This window comes from Theobroma cacao, chromosome 4 (assembly GCF_053813885.1).
Source record: "Theobroma cacao isolate CCN51 chromosome 4, ASM5381388v1, whole genome shotgun sequence".
NCBI classification, from domain to species: Eukaryota; Viridiplantae; Streptophyta; class Magnoliopsida; order Malvales; family Malvaceae; genus Theobroma; species Theobroma cacao.
This window is the reverse complement of record NC_142642.1, coordinates 31189227-31194504: the sequence shown is the minus strand read 5'-3', so window position 1 is coordinate 31194504 and position 5278 is coordinate 31189227.

The window sequence follows — 5278 nt, the reverse complement described above, 5'->3', positions numbered from 1 at the left end:
AACAATTTTGCCAAACAGTCGATCTCAAGCACTGGTCTAAAGCGGGTCGGGCCTACATGTCTAGGTGGATAATCCGGTCCATGGACATATCTAAACCATCCCTACACCTGAATTACAAAAATTTCCATTCGGAGCTTTTAAAATATTTAAATATTTAAAATGTTTAAAAATTTCCATTCGGCGCTCAGTAAAATTTATCCCTACACCGATTTTTCCATTCCGAGAGGCAAACCTCAACTGAAGGCAATAAAAATGAATGCTAAATTTTTAGTTTTAAAACATTTAAGTATTGAATTTATACATTCAAAATCAGGTGGTATACTATTAAAAATTAAACATTCAGTAAATTTTTATTGAATTTACTTTCAAAATCATGTGGTTACGCTATTACTTAAAGTTTTTATCCAATTTTTAGCTTTGTAGCCATTTCAATAGTTTTGAAATTTTACAATGGTTTTATCTAATAAAACTTAAATGACAAATAAACTTCCACTTCCTCTTTTTTTTTTTTTGAAAATTATCCTATAAATTGTTGTCAGAGTTTTCAAATTTTATAATCAATATTAAAAGATTGACACGTATCTCATTAAAACATATTTATGAAAATATTTAATAACAATATATCAATTAATTGACAAATGGATATGAAAACTATGTAACTCGATTGGTAGAGTTTAAAAACTCTGATCTCAAGTGTATACTTGGCATTTTTGACAAATTTATTTTCCTAAAATAATTTTGTGATCTATGTTAAAGAATCTGGAGAAGTTGAAGGAGTTGAAGTGCCCAGCTGCAGAAATAAGAATCTGGAAAAATTTTATTCACTCACATGCTCTGTACAAATGACCAACAACCCCTATTTATAGTTGGTTACAAGTATTAGACAGAAAACTAATTCCTTAACGAACAGAGTAAAAGTTAGCAACTCCTAATAACTGTAGTAACAACTAATAAATTACTGTACAAAGTTAAAACTAAAGCACGTGTCTTTAACTTGAAAACTTATTCTGCTCACGTGCCTATCTTCTCCTTTAACACTCCCCCTCAAGAGGTGTGTGAATGTTATGAGCACACATCTTGTTAAATAGACTGTGGAACTGCTTTGGTTGCAACGCTTTTGTAAACAAATCTGCTACTTGTTCATTACTTGATACATACATAGGCTTTATAATTCCTGCTACTACCTTTTCTCGGATAAAATGGCAGTCAAGTTCAATGTGCTTCGTCCGTTCATGAAATATGGGATTTCTACAAATGTGAATGGCAGATTGGTTATCACAATATAACTTGATTGCACCTTTATGTTCAAAACCAAAATTTGCTAACAAGGAATGTATCCATATCACCTCACAGCAAATAGATGCCATTGAACGATATTCTGCTTCTGTTGAACTTCGTGCTACCACAGATTGCTTTTTAGACTTCCAACTCACCAATGAGTTGCCAATGAATACACTAAAACCTGTTACAGATCATCTAGTGTCAGGGCATCCAGCCCAATCACTGTCAGAATAAGCTGTGATGCATAATTCTGAATCTGCTCTCATCAAGATCCCTTGTCTAGGTGCTAACTTCAAGTATTTCAATACTCTGTATGTTGCCATCATATGCACATGTCCAAGTTTATCCATAAATTGGGATAAAACTTGAACTGCATAAGTTATATCTGGCCTGGTAAAAGTCAGATATAACAATTTCCCAATTAGCTGTCGATATAGAGTATGATCAACTAGTTTCTCTTCAGCTTCTACTTTTCTTAACTTATGATTGTAATCTATAGGAGTTGAAGTTGGTTTAGTCCCCAACATACCATGTTCTTCAAGCAAATCCAATGTATATTTTCTTTGACATAAAGAAATACCTTCTGATGATCTTGCAATTTCCAGACCAAGGAAATATTTCAACTTACCAAGATCTTTCAATTTAAATTTCGAACTCAAATACTTCTTCACTTCATCAGCAGCTTGTAAAGATGAGCTACCAATGATAATGTCAGCCACATAAACCAGCAGTGCCACAAAATCTCCATTAGTAGTTGTCATGGTAAACAAGGAATAATCAGACTTCGATTGACTGAAACCATATTGAATCAATGAAGTTGCAAATTTAGAATTCCACTGCCTAGAAGCTTGTTTAAGTCCATATAGTGACTTATGCAAATGACACACCATCTTAGTTCTTGGTGCACACTCCCCTTGAAAATGATAACCCTGAGGAAGATCCATATAAACTGTTTCTTCCAGATCTCCATTTAGAAAAGCATTGTTGATGTCCAACTGAGACAAAAATCAGTTCTTGGCTACTGCAAGTGCCAAAATACCCTAACAGTGGTATGTTTTGCAACTGGACTGAAGGTTTCTTGATAGTCAAACCCTTCCACTTGACTATAACCTTTGGTTGCCAAGCGTGCCTTATATCTCTCCATAATACCATCTGCATTCATTTTGATTTTATAAACCCATTTACACCCTAGCATGACAATTTTTAGGCAAAGGTACCACACTCCATGTACCATTATCTTCCAAGGCTTTAAATTCACTTTGCATTGCATCTCTCCATTGAGAATAATGTATAGCTTGGTGATAGAATTAAGGTTCAGGTATTTGAGATAATGAAGCAGTAAAAATTCTGTGTTCATTGGAAAGCTTACTGCTGGACAAATATCTAGAAATAGTGTGTGCTGTAACAATAATACTCTGTGAAGAAAGATTATGATCATAAACCTCTAGATACTTTGGTGGATGTCTAATTCTACTGTTTCTCCTAAGTAATGATTCAGGAGGAATATTTGAATCAGTTTGTACAAGAATAACAGAATCAACATTAAGAGAAATAATAGGTACATTACTAGAAGACACATTGTCTGAAGATAATAAAGGAAAATGGGAATTAGTTTCAACATTATGAACTGGAAAAGATGATGAAGAAGGTTCAAATGATCCTGATTCAAATGATGAAGGACTATGAGAGGCAAAATTTTCATCAATAAAATCGAAGAATTGGAAATTAGATTCATGCAGATCAGGTGTTTGGGGAAATTCAAATGATTGAACTGAATTAGATTTGGACTTAAAGGGAAAAACATTCTCATGAAAAATCACATTTCTTGATATGAGGATCTTATGTGCATCAAGATCATAAACTTTATAACCCTTAATACCTACTGGATAACCAAGAAATACACACTTAGATGCTCTTTTATCAAACTTTTTCCTTGCATGTGTCAATGTGGAAGCAAAACATAAACACCCGAACACCTTAAAATAATCATATGAAGAAGGTTTATGGAAAAGAACTTCATAAGGTGTTCTGTTATGAATGACACTAGAAGGAATTCTGTTAATGATATGAGCTGCAGTAAGAATTGCATCTCCCCAGAACTTTGTAGGTAAACCTGACTGAAACAGCAATGACTGGGCTACTACAAGTAAAGTTTGATGTTTCCTTTCCACAACACCATTCTGTTGTGGTGTTTCAACACAGGATAACTGGTGCACAAAATACCTTTTGAAGCATAAATTTCAAGTGAATTGAATTCAGGGCCATTGTCAGATCTTATTTGCTTGATTGAAGTGTTGAATTGATTTTGAATCAAATTATAAAAAGAAGGAATGATTGACAAAGTATCTGATTTGGCTCTCATTAAAAAAATCCATGTAAATTTGTTGAAATCATCAACCACAATTAAGAAATAATGATGTCCTCCTGTTGTACATGTAGTATAAGGCCCCCATACATCTACATGTACTATTTCAAAAGGAAATTTAGTATTTGGCACATGTTTCGAGAAAGGTAGCCTTTTTTGTTTAGCCAAATGACAAGCTTCACACAAAAAATCCTGCTCACAAGAAATTAGAGGAAATTGTTTATGAAGCAATTTTATTTTGTCAACAGGCAAATGACCAAGTCTGTAATGCCACAGATCAAAAATCTTAGAATTTGTTTTACAAGTATTAATGGAAGAAGTAAATGGAATCTTTACAATCTTATCAAAACTAAACTGCTTAAGGTATTGTGCATCTTGATTATTCTGCATGAAGTAAAGCCCTAATGAAACTTCAGCAACCCCAGTCACAGTCCATGTGTTGAGGTCCTGAATCACACAACATAAATCAGTAAAAAAATATGAAATGATTTTTAGACTTTGTGAGTTGACTGACCGAAATAAGGTTGAATCTGAAATCAGGAACATGAAGAACATTATGAAGAGTTAACAAAGGATTTAGCTTAACTGCTCCTATATGTGTGACAACAGCTTTAGCATTATTTAGGAAATGAACAAACACATTACTCACTGACTTATATGACACAAAATTATCAAGGGAACATGAAATATGATCTGATGCACCTGTGTCCACTATCCAAGAATTGTGTTTAATCATGACATTGTCTACAAAGCATTGACTATTTGAATGTTGATACAAGGTATTGGAACAATGATGATCAGAAATAATACCTGCAAGAGCTGAATTAACCAAAGAATGCCTAGTCTGCTGAGTGTTTGAGAAATTACCACCAACACTGTCAGAATCGTTCTCTTTGATGAGTGCAAATAGTTTTTGAAACTGATTCATCGTAAAAGACATCTGGGACATAGTGTTGGATCCTAAGCTTTCTTCTTGATCATTTTGAGTATCATTAGCAGCTGAGACACTGTTGACTGATGAACTCCCAGAATTTTCTTTCTTAAAACTAGCTTTATTCTTATTAAACTTAAAATCCTCTGAAAATCCGATCAACCTAAAACACTTTTTCTTAAGATGACCTTTTTTCCCACAATGACTACACAGCATATCAGATTTTCCTTTCTTCTTTCCATCAGCAGTTGCCACCATAGCAGATGACTCTGACAAAGGCTGTGATTGAATTAATAGCTTCCTTTGTGCTTCCTCCCTTAAAATCAAGTTATATGCCTTATTCAGAGTTGGAAAAGGCTCCATAATGATTATCTGAGATCTCAAGGCTGCATAAGACTCATTGAGTCCATTGAGAAATCGAAAAACCATGTCATTTTGGTATTGATCAACATATTTCTTGCAACAATTCTGAGTACAGCCTCCACAAGCACAATGTGGCATAGGACGATAGTTTCTAAGTTCCTCCCAAAGACTATTCAACTCAGAAAAATACATGTCAACTGATTTAGTCCCTTGTGTAAGATTACAAAGAGAAAACTGTAGATTACAAATGCGAGTATCATCTGGTTGTTTAAACCTTTGCTGCAAAGTACTCCAAATCTCAACAGCAGAGTCCATGTAAAAAACCGTTGAGGCAATAG